At 49.8% G+C, this 24,845-nt stretch overlaps 1 long non-coding RNA gene across 1 annotated transcript in view; it reads left to right on the top strand.

Moving 5' to 3' along the window:
- Nucleotides 1-1,414: 1,414 nt before the first annotated feature.
- The window catches only part of LOC138702867 (uncharacterized), a 154,126-nt gene continuing 130,695 nt past the window's right edge, over nt 1,415-24,845 (top strand). The window contains exon 1 of the long non-coding RNA XR_011332913.1: nt 1,415-3,006. This is a non-coding gene — a long non-coding RNA (uncharacterized lncRNA). The remainder of the gene's footprint in view (nt 3,007-24,845) is intronic.

Here is a 24,845-nt window from a genome sequence, read left to right as displayed (position 1 = left end):
TACGTGAGGTAGCCTGTGACCGTATCGCGCACGCTGTCCTGTCCCCACCTCACCCTTCTGTTTCCATCGTGCACTGTAGGCCGGGCGAGTTACCGCTCTCGTGATCGGTTTCTTCGCAGGCGCGAAGCAGCAATACGCTTAGCACGCTAGCTCATGAATGTGATTGTGTTCTTGCAGTGCATTATTTTAAATCTGTGATTTGTTCGAGTGTCTAAGAGTTATATTAATTGTGAATTATTAAGTTTTTAATTTCCCAATTAAGTGATATTGTGAAAAATATGGCAGAACAAGTTTCTGGAGAGGTTTGTGTTGAAAATGACTGTGTAATAGAAGGTTTATTAAAAGTGCCTTTTAACCGTCGTACATACAACGAGGAAGTTGAAATTGTGAAAATGGAAAGACCAACTCCTGAGTTAAATTTGTCCATGGACGTAAAAGAAAAACAGCGTGAGTACACACGCCATTTCACTTCAACATCATATGGTAAGTCGAATTGGTTGTGTGGTACTTCTAAACTGTCTAAACTATTTTGCTGGCCATGTTTGTTATTTAGCCGCGAAACTAATGTGTGGTCAAAAGAGGGGTTTTCTAATATGAACTCCCTTCGAACGGCAGTCCTAGAATACGACAAATCAAAAGCTCATATTTGTAGTAGCATGAACTTTGCAAACTTTGGGAAGACAAGAATTGATTTACAGCTAGATAAGCAAAAAGCTCTACACATCAACCAACACAATGCTCTTGTGAAAAAAAAAAATCGGGAGATTTTACTGCATCTTATTAACGCAGTCTGCTGTCTAGGAAAACAAGATCCTTAAGTGAATTTGACCATATACTGGCCAATCATCTTGAGAGTTCAACAGTATTTCGTGGTACTTCTCTCGCAATTCAGAATGACTTAATATTTGCTATAAGTGGGGTTATGATAAAGAACATAAAACCTTTTGTGGCCATTGTTGATGAAACAAGTTACTGCTCTAATCAGAGTCAATTGTCCACTGTTTTAAGATACGTCGACAGTAATGCCAATGTTCAAGAACGGTTTATAGGATTCACAAATGTCAGTTCGGACAAAACTGCTGCTGCTTTGTTTCAGCATGTGGAAGGTGTTATAGCAGAATACAATGTCGGCAATAAGTTAATTGCACAGACATACGATGGTGCTTCAGTTATGGCGGGAAATATTAATGCCTTAAAAACAAAAGTTCAAGGAAAGTATCCTCAAGCACTATTTGTCTATTGTTACAGCCATGTTCTCAATTTAGTTTTGCAACAAACTACTTCATCCATTCCAGAATGCCGCATTTTTTTTAAAAACACTGTCGGGTTTAGTTGCATTTTTCTCATCATCTCCTAAAAGATCAGAAAACTCAAGGAATTTATGAACAAGAAACTCCCAAAAGTAGCACCAACTAGATTGAATTTTACATCTCGGCTTGTAAATACAGTAAAGGAATACAGAGAAAAACGGACTGCTTTCTTTAAAAATATCATTTGTAATGACTCTGAAGAAAACTGGGATGATGCTGTAAATGTGCAGGCTCAAGGATATTTGAATTTTTTCACACAGTTTCAGAATATATTTCTTCTTGAAGTCTATGCTAGAGTGTTCGCACATACAGATGTGCTCTACAATATTCTTCAGACAAAAAGTCTAGACATAGTATACTACTTGCAAGAGGTATCAAAGTTAAAAAAAAATACTATATCCGAGTTCAGACGTAGTGGGTTTCCGTCCATATGGAGTAATATGGAAAATGAAAATTCTTCAGCCAATACAATGGAACCAACATTAAAGCGAAGAAAAGGAGATGATGAATTGAAATACAGGCAGCTGTACTACAGCATACTAGATTGTATGCACATGGAAATTACTGACAGATTTTCTGATTATGGAAAGCTTCAGTTCACACATCTTCTAGATTCTCAAAAATTTTCTGCTTATAGAGAAAACTTCCCGAATGAGGCACTAAACAAATTATTTCAGTCCTATAACAGTCACTTTGATCAAGTACGTTTGAAAAATGAATTAAGTGCAATATATTCAGCAGAAGTCTTTGATTTTTCGAACAAACCTATCCATGAAATATTATCTGCCATGTATGAAAACCAGCTGACCCAAGTTATTACTGAAGTCCTTAAATTGGCAACATTAATTGTGACAATACCAGCTACGTCAGCATCTGTAGAAAGAAAATTTTCTGCGTTGAAGAGAATAAAATCCCACTGTAGATCAACTCATACACAAGAACGTTTATCCGGCTTGGCACTAATATCCATTGAAAAGTCATTTCTACAGAAACTTTGCAAGTGGCCCAACTGTAATTTCAAGGACGAAGTCATCAACGTATTTTCGTCCCAATCAAGACGTCTGGAATTCACATAAATATGTAAGGAATTTTATTATAGGGATTTTAAAATATATTTTGTGTAATAATAGGGTCAGTGGTAGCCCAAACCCTTTAACCAGTATACGCCACTGCAAAGCTCCAGTAAAACAAGATGCCATAAAACTTACTGTTAGTAAAAATAAAACGTAAAAAGTTGATGTGAAACTGTGCAGATGCATTCTCTTTAGGGGTTGAAGGTAATAATGAGCTAAATCTAATATAGCACGCCATAGTTACAAAATTAACAGCAGAAATACTTGCATTGTTGCACGCATCCCACTAAGATACTCACTGTTGCGCTCTTTTGAGCGTTTCGGGTCATTTCGGTTTCCTTCGACCGTCTTCGGAAACAGCTGATAATCACTGTGATGGCGCGAATCTCGTTTTCCTTGTTAATATCGGAAGAAGGTGAGAAACAGTTTAAGTATAATTTTTATGGTGTTAGATTTGCTTTCCAAATCATACGAACTGAATCACAAATGACCTCTCGGCATACCAAGACATACAGTAGATGGAGATCAAGTTTATCAAGATTTAGCAACTGCTGGAGGATCCACTGATGCAGCGGGGGACCTGGATGGAGAAGTATTGTGAGACCAGAAACCGTCTTACATAAGTAAGTAGATTTGCTTTGAAAATAAATTGTGGAACACATAGGAGGGACCGATTCTAGATATAGTTAAGTAGCTAAAGAAAACCGTGCCGTAATCTTGCGAGAAATGAAGGTCAACTGTAGGCCTATAGAGAAGTTTGTGAAGTAATCATCCCAGCGAAAATACTTTCTCATCATTCGCTGATTTTTTTGGTGTTTCCGGGCACTCATTCAATCCTGAACAGATGGAAAAACTATTTTTGGCAACTACCAAATGTACATAGGCCAAATAGAAGTGATCGGGACGAAATTCAAATACAAACTGCTGACCATTTATACCCGAACCACACTTTCTGAAGTCGAAATTGCGATAGAAAATCTGAAAAAGTAGGCCTACAAGTCTCCAGGTATCGATGAAATTCCCGCAAAATTAATACAAGAGGTTGGAAGCGCATATCTAGCGAAATTTATAAGCTTGTACTTGCTATTTGGGAAAAGAAAATTGTACCAGAACAACGGAAGGAGTCCATATTGCACCTATCTTTAAGAAGACTCTTTAGTAAACTCTGTAGTAACTTTCGAGGTATATCACTTTTGTTGACGTCGTTCAAAATTTTGTCCAATATTCTTTTGAGAAGATAAACTCCATTTTCATTGCATAAGTGTTCTAACCATGGGCAGGTCTTTCACTGCAAACCCAGCATTCTCCAATGTTTCCTATTTTCTGCCTTCCTCTTAGTCTCCGCATATGATCCACATATCTTAATGTCGTCTATCATTTGACAACTTCTTCTGCTCCGAACTTTTCTCCCGTTCACCATTCCTTCCGGTACATCCTTCAGTAGACAGTTTCTTCTCAGCCAGTGACCCAACCAATTTCTTTTTCTCTTTCTGATCAATTTCAGCACCATTCTTTCTTCACTTATTCTTTCCAAGACACCTTCATTTCTTATTCTGTGTCCACTTCACACGCTCCATTTTTCTCCATACATTTCAAATATATTTATTCGTTTCTCTTCATTTCGTTATAATGTCCATATTTCTGCCCCATACAATGCCACACTCCATACAAAACACTTCACTAGTATCTTCCTTAGTTCTTTTTCCAGATGTCCGTAGAAGATGCTCCTTTTCCTATTAAAAGCTTCCTTGGCCATTGCTATCCTCCTTTTGACTTCCTGGCTGCAGCTCATGTTACTGCTTATAATACATCCCAAGTATTTGAAGCTGTTCACTTGCTCCACTATCTCATTTAGAATTCGCAAGTTTACTTTCTTTATTTTTCTTGCGATGTAGATGAAATTAATGGGGATCATCAGTGTGGTTTTAGGTGTAATAGATAGACTACTGATCAGATTTTTTATATTCGACAGATATTGGAGAAAAATGGGAGTATAAGGGTACAGTAGGCCTATACATCATAGATTTTAAAAAGGCATTTGACTCGGTTAAGAGAGAAGCTTTATATTATTCTCGGTTATTTCCAAGAAGTCGTCGCTGAACGATTCACATCGTTTATAGTTCACTTCTATTGTACACAACAAGATGGATGCACTGAACGATTCACATCATTTATAGTTCACTTCTGTGAACGATTCCATTGTCTATTGTTACACAACATTTTCAAGATGGATGCTAATGCTAATGTTGCGCTATAAACCAATTTTCGGCAATCTAATGTAAAAGACTGCCTACAAATATTTGGAAAGTTTCAGAGAAAATACACAAATTCAATCTTCTAACACAATTTTTTTTGTTTTTAAATTAAGTAATTTGCTGGGAGGCATCGTCAGATATATAGGCCACTCTTACACTAAACCTGGAGTAATTTAACCTTATTAATCAAATAAATGATTCTACTTACTGTTTTTTATATGCTCACTTGTATGTAGTTTCTATTTTATACATATTTCATTGTTATTTTCCATCCAAAGATCATTAAGAACGATGAATATTACTTAATATGTCCTATCTTTCTTCAAATAGTGTTAATATGCCATGTTAATTTCCATTTGTTTTCATAAGTTAACAATGATGCACATTGGAAGCAACATATAAGAAATTATTTTCCTACACAATCCACGCTATATTCACGTTGTTTTGGAATTTTTAATCGAAGATGGTTTGCTTATTGTTTATTACACGCACATTTGTATGTAATTTCTATTCCATACTTTTTTTTCTATCCCCCGATCATTAAGAATGGTGAATATTGTTCATGCTTGTTTCCTGTGTTTCTTAAAATAATGTTATGTGGCATGTTAGTTTTTATTTGTCGTTATTTACGTAAAAATGATGCGCCAAAAAATAAAAAATAATAATAATTTCGTCCTCACTCCACATCCTATTTATTCACATTTGTTTTTCAGTGATTTATTAAAGAATGTACCGGTATTTAAAAGACTAATAATTTAGAAACATGTTACATAAATCATCCTTGTGCCAAAAGAGAATGCTCCCTGGACCAAATTGTCGTATTTTGCAGTGGTCGTCAGTACTCGCTGAAATGGGTAATAATATAATATAATTGTGTTGCACGTAGCAAGCGGGGTATCGGGGCTGCAGGCCCCGATGATGATCCGACATGTAGCACATGATGCAAAAAGCGGGGTATCGGGGCTGCAAGCCCCGATGATGATCCGACGTGTAGCACATGATGTAAAAAGCGGGGTATCGGGGCTGCAAGCCCCGATGATGATCCGACGTGTAGCACATGATGCAAAAAGTGGGATATCGGGGCTGCAAGCCCCTATATGATCCGACGTGTAGCACATGATGCAAAAAGCGGGGTATTGGGGCTGCAAGCCCTGATGATGATCCGACGTGTAGCACATGATGTAAAAAGCGGGGTATCGGGGCTGCAAGCCCCGATGATGATCTGACGTGTAGCACATGATGCAAAAAGCGGGGTATCGGGGCTGCAAGCCCCGATGATGATCTGACATGTAGCACATGATGCAAAAAGCGGGGTATCGGGGCTGCAAGCCCCGATGATGATCCGACGTGTAGCACATGATGTAAAAAGCGGGGTATCGGGGCTGCAAGCCCCGATGATGATCTGACATGTAGCACATGATGCACAAAGCGGGGTATCGGGGCTGCAAGCCCCGATGATGATCTGACGTGTAGCACATGATGTAAAAAGCGGGGTATCGGGGCTGCAAGCCCCGATGATGATCTGACGTTAGCACATGATGAAAAAAGCGGGGTATCGGGGCTGCAAGCCCCGATGATGATCTGACATGTAGCACATGATGCAAAAAACCGGGGTATCGGGGCTGCAAGCCCCGATGATGATCTGACGTGTAGCACATGATGCAAAAAGCGGGGTATCGGGGCTGCTAGCCCCGATGATGATCTGACGTGTAGCACATGATGCAAAAAGCGGGGTATCGGGGCTGCAAGCCCCGATGATGATCCGACGTGTAGCACATGATGCAAAAAGCGGGGTATCGGGGCTGCAAGCCCCTATGATGATCCGACGTGTAGCACATGATGCAAAAAGCGGGGTATCGGGGCTGCAAGCCCTGTTGATGATCCGACGTGTAGCACATGATGTAAAAAGCGGGGTATCGGGGCTGCAAGCCCCGATGATGATCTGACGTGTAGCACATGATGCAAAAAGCGGGGTATCGGGGCTGCAAGCCCCGATGATGATCTGACGTGTAGCACATGATGCAAAAAGCGGGGTATCGGGGCTGCAAGCCCCGATGATGATCTGACGTGTAGCACATGATGCAAAAAGTGGGGTATCGGGGCTGCAAGCCCCGATGATGATCTGACGTGTAGCACATGATGCAAAAAGCGGGGTATCGGGGCTGCAAGCCCCGATGATGATCCGACGTGTAGCACATGATGCAAAAAGCGGGGTATCGGGGCTGCAAGCCCCTATGATGATCCGACGTGTAGCACATGATGCAAAAAGCGGGGTATCGGGGCTGCAAGCCCTGTTGATGATCCGACGTGTAGCATATGATGTAAAAAGCGGGGTATCGGGGCTGCAAGCCCCGATGATGATCTGACGTGTAGCAAATGATGCACAAAGCGGGGTATCGGGGCTGCAAGCCCCGATGATGATCTGACGTGTAGCACATGATGTAAAAAGCGGGGTATCGGGGCTGCAAGCCCCGATGATGATCTGACGTTAGCACATGATGAAAAAAGCGGGGTATCGGGGCTGCAAGCCCCGATGATGATCTGATATGTAGCACATGATGCAAAAAAGCGGGGTATCGGGGCTGCAAGCCCCGATGATGATCTGACGTGTAGCACATGATGCAAAAAGCGGGGTATCGGGGCTGCAAGCCCCGATGATGATCTGACGTGTAGCACATGATGCAAAAAGCGGGGTATCGGGGCTGCAAGCCCCGATGATGATCCGACGTGTAGCACATGATGCAAAAAGCGGGGTATCGGGGCTGCAAGCCCCTATGATGATCCGACGTGTAGCACATGATGCAAAAAGCGGGGTATCGGGGCTGCAAGCCCTGTTGATGATCCGACGTGTAGCACATGATGCAAAAAGCGGGGTATCGGGGCTGCAAGCCCCGATGATGATCTGACGTGTAGCACATGATGCAAAAAGCGGGGTATCGGGGCTAGCCCCGATGATGATCTGACGTGTAGCACATGATGCAAAAAGCGGGGTATCGGGGCTGCAAGCCCCGATGATGATCTGACCTGTAGCACATGATGCAAAAAGTGGGGTATCGGGGCTGCAAGCCCCGATGATGATCTGACGTGTAGCACATAATGCAAAAAGCGGGGTATCGGGGCTGCAAGCCCCGATGATGATCTGACGTGTAGCACATGATGCAAAAAGCGGGGTATCGGGGCTGCAAGCCCCGATGATGATCCGACGTGTAGCACATGATGCAAAAAGCGGGGTATCGGGGCTGCAAGCCCCTATGATGATCCGACGTGTAGCACATGATGCAAAAAGCGGGGTATCGGGGCTGCAAGCCCTGTTGATGATCCGACGTGTAGCACATGATGCAAAAAGCGGAGTATCGGGGCTGCAAGCCCCGATGATGATCTGACGTGTAGCACATGATGCAAAAAGCGGGGTATCGGGGCTAGCCCCGATGATGATCTGACGTGTAGCACATGATGCAAAAAGCGGGGTATCGGGGCTGCAAGCCCCGATGATGATCTGACCTGTAGCACATGATGCAAAAAGTGCGGTATCGGGGCTGCAAGCCCCGATGATGATCTGACGTGTAGCACATGATGCAAAAAGCGGGGTATCGGGGCTGCAAGCCCCGATGATGATCTGACGTGTAGCACATGATGCAAAAAGCGGGGTATCGGGGCTGCAAGCCCCGATGATGATCTGACATGTAGCACATGATGCAAAAAGCGGGGTATCGGGGCTGCAAGCCCCGATGATGATCTGACATGTAGCACATGATGCAAAAAGCGGAGTATCAGGGCTGCAAGCCCCGATGATGATCCGACGTGTAGCACAAGATGTAAAAAGCGGGGTATCGGGACTGCAAGCCCCGATGATGATCTGACGTGTAGCACATGATGCAAAAAGCGGGGTATCGGGGCTGCAAGCCCCGATGATGATCTGACGTGTAGCACATGATGCAAAAAGCGGGGTATCGGGGCTACAAGCCCCGATGATGATCTGACGTGTAGCACATGATGCAAAAAGCAGGGTATCGGGGCTGCAAGCCCCGATGATGATCCGACATGTAGCACATGATGCAAAAAGCGGGGTATCGGGGCTGCAAGCCCCGATGATGATCCGCCGTGTAGCACATGATGTAAAAACCGGGGTATCGGGGCTACAAGCCCCGATGATGATCCGACGTGTAGCACATGATGTAAGAAGCAGGGTATCGGGGGTGCAAGCCCCGATGATGATCTGACGTGTAGCACATGAAGCAAAAAGCGGGGTATCGGGGCTGCAAGCACCGATGATGATCTGACTGTAGCACATGATGCAAAAAGCGGGGTATTGGGACTGCAAGCCCCGATGATGATCTGACATGTAGCACATGATGCAAAAAGCGGGGTATCGGGGCTGCAAGCTCCGATGATAATCCGACGTGTAGCACATGATGTAAAAAGCGGGGTATCAGGGCTGCAAGCCCCGATGATGATCTGACGTGTAGCACATGATGGAAAAAGCGGGGTATCGGGGCTGCAAGCCCCGATGATGATCTGACGTGTAGCACATGATGCAAAAAGCGGGGTATCGGGGCTGCAAGCCCCGATGATGATCTGACTGTAGCACATGATGCAAAAAGCGGGGTATTGGGACTGCAAGCCCCGATGATGATCTGATGTGTAGCACATGATGCAAAAAGTGGGGTATCGGGGCTGCAAGCCCCGATGATGATCTGACGTGTAGCACATGATGCACAAAGCGGGGTATCGGGGCTGCAAGCCCCGATGATGATCTGACTGTAGCACATGATGCAAAAAGCGGGGTATTGGGACTGCAAGCCCCGATGATGATCTGATGTGTAGCACATGATGCAAAAAGGCGGGGTATCGGGGCTGCAAGCCCCGATGATGATCTGACGTGTAGCACATGATGCAAAAAGCGGGGTATCGGGGCTGCAAGCCCCGATGATGATCGACGTGTAGCACATGATGTAAAAAGCGGGGTATCGGGGCTGCAAGCCCCGATGATGATCTGACGTGTAGCACATGATGCAAAAAGCGGGGTATCGGGGCTGCAAGCCCCGATGATGATCTGACATGTAGCACATGATGCAAAAAGCGGAGTATCGGGGCTGCAAGCCCCGATGATGATCCGACGTGTAGCACATGATGTAAAAAGCGGGGTATCGGGACTGCAAGCCCCGATGATGATCTGACGTGTAGCACATGATGCAAAAAGCGGGGTATCGGGGCTGCAAGCCCCGATGATGATCTGACGTGTAGCACATAATGCAAAAAGCGGGGTATCGGGGCTGCAAGCCCCGATGATGATCTGACATGTAGCACATGATGCAAAAAGTGGGGTATCGGGGCTTCAGCCCCGATGATGATCTGACGTGTAGCACATGATGTAAAAAGCGGGGTATCGGGGCTGCAAGCCCCGATGATGATCTGACGTTAGCACATGATGAAAAAAGCGGGGTATCGGGGCTGCAAGCCCCGATGATGATCTGACATGTAGCACATGATGCATAAAGCGGGGTATCGGGGCTGCAAGCCCCGATGATGATCTGACGTGTAGCACATGATGCAAAAAGCGGGGTATCGGGGCTGCAAGCCCCGATGATGATCTGACATGTAGCACATGATGCAAAAAGCGGAGTATCAGGGCTGCAAGCCCCGATGATGATCCGACGTGTAGCACAAGATGTAAAAAGCGGGGTATCGGGACTGCAAGCCCCGATGATGATCTGACGTGTAGCACATGATGCAAAAACGGGGTATCGGGGCTGCAAGCCCCGATGATGATCTGACGTGTAGCACATGATGCAAAAAGCGGGGTATCGGGGCTGCAAGCCCCGATGATGATCTGACGTGTAGCACATGATGCAAAAAGCAGGGTATCGGGGCTGCAAGCCCCGATGATGATCCGACGTGTAGCACATGATGTAAAAAGCGGGGTATCGGGGCTCCAAGCCCCGATGATGATCCGACATGTAGCACATGATGCAAAAAGCGGGGTATCGGGGCTGCAAGCCCCGATGATGATCCGCCGTGTAGCACATGATGTAAAAACCGGGGTATCGGGGCTGCAAGCCCCGATGATGATCCGACGTGTAGTACAAGATGCAAAAAGAGGGGTATCGGGGCTGCAAGCCCCGATGATGATCTGACGTGTAGCACATGAAGCAAAAAGCGGGGTATCGGGGCTGCAAGCCCCGATGATGATCCGACGTGTAGCACATGATGTAAAAAGCGGGGTATCGGGGCTGCAAGCCCCGATGATGATCTGACGTGTAGCACATGAAGCAAAAAGCGGGGTATCGGGGCTGCAAGCCCCGATGATGATCTGACTGTAGCACATGATGCAAAAAGCGGGGTATTGGGACTGCAAGCCCCGATGATGATCTGACATGTAGCACATGATGCAAAAAGCGGGGTATCGGGGCTGCAAGCTCCGATGATAATCCGACGTGTAGCACAATATGTAAAAAAAGCGGGGTATCGGGGCTGCAAGCCCCGATGATGATCTGACGTGTAGCACATGATGCAAAAAGCGGGGTATCGGGGCTGCAAGCCCCGATGATGATCTGATGTGTAGCACATGATGCAAAAAGCGGGGTATCGGGGCTGCAAGCCCCGATGATGATCTGACTGTAGCACATGATGCAAAAAGCGGGGTATTGGGACTGCAAGCCCCGATGATGATCTGATGTGTAGCACATGATGCAAAAAGCGGGGTATCGGGGCTGCAAGCCCCGATGATGATCTGACGTGTAGCACATGATGCACAAAGCGGGGTATCGGGGCTGCAAGCCCCGATGATGATCTGACTGTAGCACATGATGCAAAAAGCGGGGTATTGGGACTGCAAGCCCCGATGATGATCTGATGTGTAGCACATGATGCAAAAAGCTGGGTATCGGGGCTGCAAGCCCCGATGATGATCTGACGTGTAGCACATGATGCACAAAGCGGGGTATCGGGGCTACAAGCCCCGATGATGATCTGACGTGTAGCACATGATGTAAAAAGCGGGGTATCGGGGCTGCAAGCCCCGATGATGATCTGACGTTAGCACATGATGAAAAAAGCGGGGTATCGGGGCTGCAAGCCCCGATGATGATCCGACGTGTAGCACATGATGTAAAAAGCGGGGTATCGGGGCTGCAAGCCCCGATGATGATCTGACGTGTAGCACATGATGCAAAAAGCGGGGTATCGGGGCTGCAAGCCCCGATGATGATCTGACATGTAGCACATGATGCAAAAAGCGGAGTATCGGGGCTGCAAGCCCCGATGATGATCCGATGTGTAGCACATGATGTAAAAAGCGGGGTATCGGGACTGAAAGCCCCGATGATGATCTGACGTGTAGCACATGATGCAAAAAGCGGGGTATCGTGGCTGCAAGCCCCGATGATGATCTGACGTGTAGCACATAATGCAAAAAGCGGGGTATCGGGGCTGCAAGCCCCGATGATGATCTGACATGTAGCACATGATGCAAAAAGTGGGGTATCGGGGCTTCAGCCCCGATGATGATCTGACGTGTAGCACATGATGTAAAAAGCGGGGTATCGGGGCTGCAAGCCCCGATGATGATCTGACGTGTAGCACATGATGCAAAAAGTGGGGTATCGGGGCTGCAAGCCCCGATGATGATCTGACGTGTAGCACATGATGCAAAAAGCGGGGTATCGGGGCTGCAAGCCCCGATGATGATCCGACGTGTAGCACATGATGCAAAAAGCGGGGTATCGGGGCTGCAAGCCCCTATGATGATCCGACGTGTAGCACATGATGCAAAAAGCGGGGTATCGGGGCTGCAAGCCCTGTTGATGATCCGACGTGTAGCATATGATGTAAAAAGCGGGGTATCGGGGCTGCAAGCCCCGATGATGATCTGACGTGTAGCACATGATGCACAAAGCGGGGTATCGGGGCTGCAAGCCCCGATGATGATCTGACGTGTAGCACATGATGTAAAAAGCGGGGTATCGGGGCTGCAAGCCCCGATGATGATCTGACGTTAGCACATGATGAAAAAAGCGGGGTATCGGGGCTGCAAGCCCCGATGATGATCTGACATGTAGCACATGATGCAAAAAAGCGGGGTATCGGGGCTGCAAGCCCCGATGATGATCTGACGTGTAGCACATGATGCAAAAAGCGGGGTATCGGGGCTGCAAGCCCCGATGATGATCTGACGTGTAGCACATGATGCAAAAAGCGGGGTATCGGGGCTGCAAGCCCCGATGATGATCCGACGTGTAGCACATGATGCAAAAAGCGGGGTATCGGGGCTGCAAGCCCCTATGATGATCCGACGTGTAGCACATGATGCAAAAAGCGGGGTATCGGGGCTGCAAGCCCCTATGATGATCCGACGTGTAGCACATGATGCAAAAAGCGGGGTATCGGGGCTGCAAGCCCCGATGATGATCTGACGTGTAGCACATGATGCAAAAAGCGGGGTATCGGGGCTAGCCCCGATGATGATCTGACGTGTAGCACATGATGCAAAAAGCGGGGTATCGGGGCTGCAAGCCCCGATGATGATCTGACCTGTAGCACATGATGCAAAAAGTGGGGTATCGGGGCTGCAAGCCCCGATGATGATCTGACGTGTAGCACATGATGCAAAAAGCGGGGTATCGGGGCTGCAAGCCCCGATGATGATCTGACGTGTAGCACATGATGCAAAAACCGGGGTATCGGGGCTGCAAGCCCCGATGATGATCCGACGTGTAGCACATGATGCAAAAAGCGGGGTATCGGGGCTGCAAGCCCCTATGATGATCCGACGTGTAGCACATGATGCAAAAAGCGGGGTATCGGGGCTGCAAGCCCTGTTGATGATCCGTCGTGTAGCACATGATGCAAAAAGCGGGGTATCGGGGCTGCAAGCCCCGATGATGATCTAACGTGTAGCACATGATGCAAAAAGCGGGGTATCGGGGCTAGCCCCGATGATGATCTGACGTGTAGCACATGATGCAAAAAGCGGGGTATCGGGGCTGCAAGCCCCGATGATGATCTGACCTGTAGCACATGATGCAAAAAGTGGGGTATCGGGGCTGCAAGCCCCGATGATGATCTGACGTGTAGCACATGATGCAAAAAGCGGGGTATCGGGGCTGCAAGCCCCGATGATGATCTGACGTGTAGCACATGATGCAAAAAGCGGGGTATCGGGGCTGCAAGCCCCGATGATGATCTGACATGTAGCACATGATGCAAAAAGCGGGGTATCGGGGCTGCAAGCCCCGATGATGATCTGACATGTAGCACATGATGCAAAAAGCGGAGTATCAGGGCTGCAAGCCCCGATGATGATCCGACGTGTAGCACAAGATGTAAAAAGCGGGGTATCGGGACTGCAAGCCCCGATGATGATCTGACGTGTAGCACATGATGCAAAAAGCGGGGTATCGGGGCTGCAAGCCCCGATGATGATCTGACGTGTAGCACATGATGCAAAAAGCGGGGTATCGGGGCTACAAGCCCCGATGATGATCTGACGTGTAGCACATGATGCAAAAAGCAGGGTATCGGGGCTGCAAGCCCCGATGATGATCCGACATGTAGCACATGATGCAAAAAGCGGGGTATCGGGGCTGCAAGCCCCGATGATGATCCGCCGTGTAGCACATGATGTAAAAACCGGGGTATCGGGGCTACAAGCCCCGATGATGATCCGACGTGTAGCACATTATGTAAAAAGCAGTGTATCGGGGGTGCAAGCCCCGATGATGATCTGACGTGTAGCACATGAAGCAAAAAGCGGGGTATCGGGGCTGCAAGCACCGATGATGATCTGACTGTAGCACATGATGCAAAAAGCGGGGTATTGGGACTGCAAGCCCCGATGATGATCTGACATGTAGCACATGATGCAAAAAGCGGGGTATCGGGGCTGCAAGCTCCGATGATAATCCGACGTGTAGCACATGATGCAAAAAGCGGGGTATCGGGGCTGCAAGCCCCGATGATGATCTGACATGTAGCACATGATGCAAAAAGCGGAGTATCGGGGCTGCAAGCCCCGATGATGATCCGACGTGTAGCACATGATGTAAAAAGCGGGGTATCGGGACTGCAAGCCCCGATGATGATCTGACGTGTAGCACATGATGCAAAAAGCGGGGTATCGGGGCTGCAAGCCCCGATGATGATCTGACGTGTAGCACATAATGCAAAAAGCGGGGTATCGGGGCTGCAAGCCCCGATGATGATCTGACATGTAGCACATGATGCAAAAAGTGGGGTATCGGGGCTTCAGCCCCGATGATGATCTGACGTGTAGCACATGATGTAAAAAGCGGGGTATCGGGGCTGCAAGCCCCGATGATGATCTGACGTTAGCACATGATGAAAAAAGCGGGGTATCGGGGCTGCAAGCCCCGATGATGATCTGACATGTAGCACATGATGCATAAAGCGGGGTATCGGGGCTGCAAGCCCCGATGATGATCTGACGTGTAGCACATGATGCAAAAAGCGGGGTATCGGGGCTGCAAGCCCCGATGATGATCTGACATGTAGCACATGATGCAAAAAGCGGAGTATCAGGGCTGCAAGCCCCGATGATGATCCGACGTGTAGCACAAGATGTAAAAAGCGGGGTATCGGGACTGCAAGCCCCGATGATGATCTGACGTGTAGCACATGATGCAAAAACGGGGTATCGGGGCTGCAAGCCCCGATGATGATCTGACGTGTAGCACATGATGCAAAAAGCGGGGTATCGGGGCTGCAAGCCCCGATGATGATCTGACGTGTAGCACATGATGCAAAAAGCAGGGTATCGGGGCTGCAAGCCCCGATGATGATCCGACGTGTAGCACATGATGTAAAAAGCGGGGTATCGGGGCTCCAAGCCCCGATGATGATCCGACATGTAGCACATGATGCAAAAAGCGGGGTATCGGGGCTGCAAGCCCCGATGATGATCCGCCGTGTAGCACATGATGTAAAAACCGGGGTATCGGGGCTGCAAGCCCCGATGATGATCCGACGTGTAGTACAAGATGCAAAAAGAGGGGTATCGGGGCTGCAAGCCCCGATGATGATCTGACGTGTAGCACATGAAGCAAAAAGCGGGGTATCGGGGCTGCAAGCCCCGATGATGATCCGACGTGTAGCACATGATGTAAAAAGCGGGGTATCGGGGCTGCAAGCCCCGATGATGATCTGACGTGTAGCACATGAAGCAAAAAGCGGGGTATCGGGGCTGCAAGCCCCGATGATGATCTGACTGTAGCACATGATGCAAAAAGCGGGGTATTGGGACTGCAAGCCCCGATGATGATCTGACATGTAGCACATGATGCAAAAAGCGGGGTATCGGGGCTGCAAGCTCCGATGATAATCCGACGTGTAGCACAATATGTAAAAAAAGCGGGGTATCGGGGCTGCAAGCCCCGATGATGATCTGACGTGTAGCACATGATGCAAAAAGCGGGGTATCGGGGCTGCAAGCCCCGATGATGATCTGATGTGTAGCACATGATGCAAAAAGCGGGGTATCGGGGCTGCAAGCCCCGATGATGATCTGACTGTAGCACATGATGCAAAAAGCGGGGTATTGGGACTGCAAGCCCCGATGATGATCTGATGTGTAGCACATGATGCAAAAAGCGGGGTATCGGGGCTGCAAGCCCCGATGATGATCTGACGTGTAGCACATGATGCACAAAGCGGGGTATCGGGGCTGCAAGCCCCGATGATGATCTGACTGTAGCACATGATGCAAAAAGCGGGGTATTGGGACTGCAAGCCCCGATGATGATCTGATGTGTAGCACATGATGCAAAAAGCTGGGTATCGGGGCTGCAAGCCCCGATGATGATCTGACGTGTAGCACATGATGCACAAAGCGGGGTATCGGGGCTACAAGCCCCGATGATGATCTGACGTGTAGCACATGATGTAAAAAGCGGGGTATCGGGGCTGCAAGCCCCGATGATGATCTGACGTTAGCACATGATGAAAAAAGCGGGGTATCGGGGCTGCAAGCCCCGATGATGATCCGACGTGTAGCACATGATGTAAAAAGCGGGGTATCGGGGCTGCAAGCCCCGATGATGATCTGACGTGTAGCACATGATGCAAAAAGCGGGGTATCGGGGCTGCAAGCCCCGATGATGATCTGACATGTAGCACATGATGCAAAAAGCGGAGTATCGGGGCTGCAAGCCCCGATGATGATCCGATGTGTAGCACATGATGTAAAAAGCGGGGTATCGGGACTGAAAGCCCCGATGATGATCTGACGTGTAGCACATGATGCAAAAAGCGGGGTATCGTGGCTGCAAGCCCCGATGATGATCTGACGTGTAGCACATAATGCAAAAAGCGGGGTATCGGGGCTGCAAGCCCCGATGATGATCTGACATGTAGCACATGATGCAAAAAGTGGGGTATCGGGGCTTCAGCCCCGATGATGATCTGACGTGTAGCACATGATGTAAAAAGCGGGGTATCGGGGCTGCAAGCCCCGATGATGATCTGACGTGTAGCACATGATGCAAAAAGTGGGGTATCGGGGCTGCAAGCCCCGATGATGATCTGACGTGTAGCACATGATGCAAAAAGCGGGGTATCGGGGCTGCAAGCCCCGATGATGATCCGACGTGTAGCACATGATGCAAAAAGCGGGGTATCGGGGCTGCAAGCCCCTATGATGATCCGACGTGTAGCACATGATGCAAAAAGCGGGGTATCGGGGCTGCAAGCCCTGTTGATGATCCGACGTGTAGCATATGATGTAAAAAGCGGGGTATCGGGGCTGCAAGCCCCGATGATGATCTGACGTGTAGCACATGATGCACAAAGCGGGGTATCGGGGCTGCAAGCCCCGATGATGATCTGACGTGTAGCACATGATGTAAAAAGCGGGGTATCGGGGCTGCAAGCCCCGATGATGATCTGACGTTAGCACATGATGAAAAAAGCGGGGTATCGGGGCTGCAAGCCCCGATGATGATCTGACATGTAGCACATGATGCAAAAAAGCGGGGTATCGGGGCTGCAAGCCCCGATGATGATCTGACGTGTAGCACATGATGCAAAAAGCGGGGTATCGGGGCTGCAAGCCCCGATGATGATCTGACGTGTAGCACATGATGCAAAAAGCGGGGTATCGGGGCTGCAAGCCCCGATGATGATCCGACGTGTAGCACATGATGCAAAAAGCGGGGTATCGGGGCTGCAAGCCCCTATGATGATCCGACGTGTAGCACATGATGCAAAAAGCGGGGTATCGGGGCTGCAAGCCCCTATGATGATCCGACGTGTAGCACATGATGCAAAAAGCGGGGTATCGGGGCTGCAAGCCCCGATGATGATCTGACGTGTAGCACATGATGCAAAAAGCGGGGTATCGGGGCTAGCCCCGATGATGATCTGACGTGTAGCACATGATGCAAAAAGCGGGGTATCGGGGCTGCAAGCCCCGATGATGATCTGACCTGTAGCACATGATGCAAAAAGTGGGGTATCGGGGCTGCAAGCCCCGATGATGATCTGACGTGTAGCACATGATGCAAAAAGCGGGGTATCGGGGCTGCAAGCCCCGATGATGATCTGACGTGTAGCACATGATGCAAAAACCGGGGTATCGGGGCTGCAAGCCCCGATGATGATCCGACGTGTAGCACATGATGCAAAAAGCGGGGTATCGGGGCTGCAAGCCCCTATGATGATCCGACGTGTAGCACATGATGCAAAAAGCGGGGTATCGGGGCTGCAAGCCCTGTTGATGATCCGTCGTGTAGCACATGATGCAAAAAGCGGGGTATCGGGGCTGCAAGCCCCGATGATGATCTAACGTGTAGCACATGATGCAAAAAGCGGGGTATCGGGGCTAGCCCCGATGATGATCTGACGTGTAGCACATGATGCAAAAAGCGGGGTATCGGGGCTGCAAGCCCCGATGATGATCTGACCTGTAGCACATGATGCAAAAAGTGGGGTATCGGGGCTGCAAGCCCCGATGATGATCTGACGTGTAGCACATGATGCAAAAAGCGGGGTATCGGGGCTGCAAGCCCCGATGATGATCTGACGTGTAGCACATGATGCAAAAAGCGGGGTATCGGGGCTGCAAGCCCCGATGATGATCTGACATGTAGCACATGATGCAAAAAGCGGGGTATCGGGGCTGCAAGCCCCGATGATGATCTGACATGTAGCACATGATGCAAAAAGCGGAGTATCAGGGCTGCAAGCCCCGATGATGATCCGACGTGTAGCACAAGATGTAAAAAGCGGGGTATCGGGACTGCAAGCCCCGATGATGATCTGACGTGTAGCACATGATGCAAAAAGCGGGGTATCGGGGCTGCAAGCCCCGATGATGATCTGACGTGTAGCACATGATGCAAAAAGCGGGGTATCGGGGCTACAAGCCCCGATGATGATCTGACGTGTAGCACATGATGCAAAAAGCAGGGTATCGGGGCTGCAAGCCCCGATGATGATCCGACATGTAGCACATGATGCAAAAAGCGGGGTATCGGGGCTGCAAGCCCCGATGATGATCCGCCGTGTAGCACATGATGTAAAAACCGGGGTATCGGGGCTACAAGCCCCGATGATGATCCGACGTGTAGCACATTATGTAAAAAGCAGTGTATCGGGGGTGCAAGCCCCGATGATGATCTGACGTGTAGCACATGAAGCAAAAAGCGGGGTATCGGGGCTGCAAGCACCGATGATGATCTGACTGTAGCACATGATGCAAAAAGCGGGGTATTGGGACTGCAAGCCCCGATGATGATCTGACATGTAGCACATGATGCAAAAAGCGGGGTATCGGGGCTGCAAGCTCCGATGATAATCCGACGTGTAGCACATGATGCAAAAAGCGGGGTATCGGGGCTGCAAGCCCCGATGATGATCTGACATGTAGCACATGATGCAAAAAGCGGAGTATCGGGGCTGCAAGCCCCGATGATGATCCGACGTGTAGCACATGATGTAAAAAGCGGGGTATCGGGACTGCAAGCCCCGATGATGATCTGACGTGTAGCACATGATGCAAAAAGCGGGGTATCGGGGCTGCAAGCCCCGATGATGATCTGACGTGTAGCACATAATGCAAAAAGCGGGGTATCGGGGCTGCAAGCCCCGATGATGATCTGACATGTAGCACATGATGCAAAAAGTGGGGTATCGGGGCTTCAGCCCCGATGATGATCTGACGTGTAGCACATGATGTAAAAAGCGGGGTATCGGGGCTGCAAGCCCCGATGATGATCTGACGTTAGCACATGATGAAAAAAGCGGGGTATCGGGGCTGCAAGCCCCGATGATGATCTGACATGTAGCACATGATGCATAAAGCGGGGTATCGGGGCTGCAGGCCCCGATGATGATCTGACGTGTAGCACATGATGCAAAAAGCGGGGTATCGGGGCTGCAAGCCCCGATGATGATCTGACATGTAGCACATGATGCAAAAAGCGGAGTATCAGGGCTGCAAGCCCCGATGATGATCCGACGTGTAGCACAAGATGTAAAAAGCGGGGTATCGGGACTGCAAGCCCCGATGATGATCTGACGTGTAGCACATGATGCAAAAACGGGGTATCGGGGCTGCAAGCCCCGATGATGATCTGACGTGTAGCACATGATGCAAAAAGCGGGGTATCGGGGCTGCAAGCCCCGATGATGATCTGACGTGTAGCACATGATGCAAAAAGCAGGGTATCGGGGCTGCAAGCCCCGATGATGATCCGACGTGTAGCACATGATGTAAAAAGCGGGGTATCGGGGCTCCAAGCCCCGATGATGATCCGACATGTAGCACATGATGCAAAAAGCGGGGTATCGGGGCTGCAAGCCCCGATGATGATCCGCCGTGTAGCACATGATGTAAAAACCGGGGTATCGGGGCTGCAAGCCCCGATGATGATCCGACGTGTAGTACAAGATGCAAAAAGAGGGGTATCGGGGCTGCAAGCCCCGATGATGATCTGACGTGTAGCACATGAAGCAAAAAGCGGGGTATCGGGGCTGCAAGCCCCGATGATGATCCGACGTGTAGCACATGATGTAAAAAGCGGGGTATCGGGGCTGCAAGCCCCGATGATGATCTGACGTGTAGCACATGAAGCAAAAAGCGGGGTATCGGGGCTGCAAGCCCCGATGATGATCTGACTGTAGCACATGATGCAAAAAGCGGGGTATTGGGACTGCAAGCCCCGATGATGATCTGACATGTAGCACATGATGCAAAAAGCGGGGTATCGGGGCTGCAAGCTCCGATGATAATCCGACGTGTAGCACAATATGTAAAAAAAGCGGGGTATCGGGGCTGCAAGCCCCGATGATGATCTGACGTGTAGCACATGATGCAAAAAGCGGGGTATCGGGGCTGCAAGCCCCGATGATGATCTGATGTGTAGCACATGATGCAAAAAGCGGGGTATCGGGGCTGCAAGCCCCGATGATGATCTGACTGTAGCACATGATGCAAAAAGCGGGGTATTGGGACTGCAAGCCCCGATGATGATCTGATGTGTAGCACATGATGCAAAAAGCGGGGTATCGGGGCTGCAAGCCCCGATGATGATCTGACGTGTAGCACATGATGCACAAAGCGGGGTATCGGGGCTGCAAGCCCCGATGATGATCTGACTGTAGCACATGATGCAAAAAGCGGGGTATTGGGACTGCAAGCCCCGATGATGATCTGATGTGTAGCACATGATGCAAAAAGCTGGGTATCGGGGCTGCAAGCCCCGATGATGATCTGACGTGTAGCACATGATGCACAAAGCGGGGTATCGGGGCTACAAGCCCCGATGATGATCTGACGTGTAGCACATGATGTAAAAAGCGGGGTATCGGGGCTGCAAGCCCCGATGATGATCTGACGTTAGCACATGATGAAAAAAGCGGGGTATCGGGGCTGCAAGCCCCGATGATGATCCGACGTGTAGCACATGATGTAAAAAGCGGGGTATCGGGGCTGCAAGCCCCGATGATGATCTGACGTGTAGCACATGATGCAAAAAGCGGGGTATCGGGGCTGCAAGCCCCGATGATGATCTGACATGTAGCACATGATGCAAAAAGCGGAGTATCGGGGCTGCAAGCCCCGATGATGATCCGATGTGTAGCACATGATGTAAAAAGCGGGGTATCGGGACTGAAAGCCCCGATGATGATCTGACGTGTAGCACATGATGCAAAAAGCGGGGTATCGTGGCTGCAAGCCCCGATGATGATCTGACGTGTAGCACATAATGCAAAAAGCGGGGTATCGGGGCTGCAAGCCCCGATGATGATCTGACATGTAGCACATGATGCAAAAAGTGGGGTATCGGGGCTTCAGCCCCGATGATGATCTGACGTGTAGCACATGATGTAAAAAGCGGGGTATCGGGGCTGCAAGCCCCGATGATGATCTGACGTGTAGCACATGATGCAAAAAGTGGGGTATCGGGGCTGCAAGCCCCGATGATGATCTGACGTGTTGCACATGATGCAAAAAGCGGGGTATCGGGGCTGCAAGCCCCGATGATGATCCGACGTGTAGCACATGATGCAAAAAGCGGGGTATCGGGGCTGCAAGCCCCTATGATGATCCGACGTGTAGCACATGATGCAAAAAGCGGGGTATCGGGGCTGCAAGCCCTGTTGATGATCTGACGTGTAGCACATGATGCACAAAGCGGGGTATCGGGGCTGCAAGCCCCGATGATGATCTGACGTGTAGCACATGATGTAAAAAGCGGGGTATCGGGGCTGCAAGCCCCGATGATGATCTGACGTTAGCACATGATGAAAAAAGCGGGGTATCGGGGCTGCAAGCCCCGATGATGATCTGACATGTAGCACATGATGCAAAAAAGCGGGGTATCGGGGCTGCAAGCCCCGATGATGATCTGACGTGTAGCACATGATGCAAAAAGCGGGGTATCGGGGCTGCAAGCCCCGATGATGATCTGACGTGTAGCACATGATGCAAAAAGCGGGGTATCGGGGCTGCAAGCCCCGATGATGATCCGACGTGTAGCACATGATGCAAAAAGCGGGGTATCGGGGCTGCAAGCCCCTATGATGATCCGACGTGTAGCACATGATGCAAAAAGCGGGGTATCGGGGCTGCAAGCCCCTATGATGATCCGACGTGTAGCACATGATGCAAAAAGCGGGGTATCGGGGCTGCAAGCCCCGATGATGATCTGACGTGTAGCACATGATGCAAAAAGCGGGGTATCGGGGCTAGCCCCGATGATGATCTGACTGTAGCACATGATGCAAAAAGCGGGGTATTGGGACTGCAAGCCCCGATGATGATCTGATGTGTAGCACATGATGCAAAAAGTGGGGTATCGGGGCTGCAAGCCCCGATGATGATCTGACGTGTAGCACATGATGCACAAAGCGGGGTATCGGGGCTGCAAGCCCCGATGATGATCTGACTGTAGCACATGATGCAAAAAGCGGGGTATTGGGACTGCAAGCCCCGATGATGATCTGATGTGTAGCACATGATGCAAAAAGGCGGGGTATCGGGGCTGCAAGCCCCGATGATGATCTGACGTGTAGCACATGATGCAAAAAGCGGGGTATCGGGGCTGCAAGCCCCGATGATGATCGACGTGTAGCACATGATGTAAAAAGCGGGGTATCGGGGCTGCAAGCCCCGATGATGATCTGACGTGTAGCACATGATGCAAAAAGCGGGGTATCGGGGCTGCAAGCCCCGATGATGATCTGACGTGTAGCACATGATGCAAAAAGCGGAGTATCGGGGCTGCAAGCCCCGATGATGATCCGACGTGTAGCACATGATGTAAAAAGCGGGGTATCGGGACTGCAAGCCCCGATGATGATCTGACGTGTAGCACATGATGCAAAAAGCGGGGTATCGGGGCTGCAAGCCCCGATGATGATCTGACGTGTAGCACATAATGCAAAAAGCGGGGTATCGGGGCTGCAAGCCCCGATGATGATCTGACATGTAGCACATGATGCAAAAAGTGGGGTATCGGGGCTTCAGCCCCGATGATGATCTGACGTGTAGCACATGATGTAAAAAGCGGGGTATCGGGGCTGCAAGCCCCGATGATGTTCTGACGTTAGCACATGATGAAAAAAGCGGGGTATCGGGGCTGCAAGCCCCGATGATGATCTGACATGTAGCACATGATGCACAAAGCGGGGTATCGGGGCTGCAAGCCCCGATGATGATCTGACGTGTAGCACATGATGCAAAAAGCGGGGTATCGGGGCTGCAAGCCCCGATGATGATCTGACGTGTAGCACATGATGCAAAAAGCGGAGTATCAGGGCTGCAAGCCCCGATGATGATCCGACGTGTAGCACAAGATGTAAAAAGCGGGGTATCGGGACTGCAAGCCCCGATGATGATCTGACGTGTAGCACATGATGCAAAAACGGGGTATCGGGGCTGCAAGCCCCGATGATGATCTGACGTGTAGCACATGATGCAAAAAGCGGGGTATCGGGGCTGCAAGCCCCGATGATGATCTGACGTGTAGCACATGATGCAAAAAGCGGGGTATCGGGGCTGCAAGCCCCGATGATGATCCGACGTGTAGCACATGATGTAAAAAGCGGGGTATCGGGGCTCCAAGCCCCGATGATGATCCGACATGTAGAACATGATGCAAAAAGCGGGGTATCGGGGCTGCAAGCCCCGATGATGATCCGCCGTGTAGCACATGATGTAAAAACCGGGGTATCGGGGCTGCAAGCCCCGATGATGATCCGACGTGTAGTACAAGATGCAAAAAGAGGGGTATCGGGGCTGCAAGCCCCGATGATGATCTGACGTGTAGCACATGAAGCAAAAAGCGGGGTATTGGGACTGCAAGCCCCGATGATGATCTGATGTGTAGCACATGATGCAAAAAGCTGGGTATCGGGGCTGCAAGCCCCGATGATGATCTGACGTGTAGCACATGATGCACAAAGCGGGGTATTGGGACTGCAAGCCCCGATGATGATCTGATGTGTAGCACATGATGCAAAAAGCTGGGTATCGGGGCTGCAAGCCCCGATGATGATCTGACGTGTAGCACATGATGCACAAAGCGGGGTATCGGGGCTGCAAGCCCCGATGATGATCTGACTGTAGCACATGATGCAAAAAGCGGGGTATTGGGACTGCAAGCCCCGATGATGATCTGATGTGTAGCACATGATGCAAAAAGCTGGGTATCGGGGCTGCAAGCCCCGATGATGATCTGACGTGTAGCACA

The sequence above is a fragment of the Periplaneta americana genome, chromosome 7 (assembly GCF_040183065.1).
Source record: "Periplaneta americana isolate PAMFEO1 chromosome 7, P.americana_PAMFEO1_priV1, whole genome shotgun sequence".
Classification (NCBI taxonomy): Eukaryota; Metazoa; Arthropoda; class Insecta; order Blattodea; family Blattidae; genus Periplaneta; species Periplaneta americana.
Note: the sequence above shows the minus strand (reverse complement) of the source record. Positions and strands in the feature narration are given on the sequence as shown.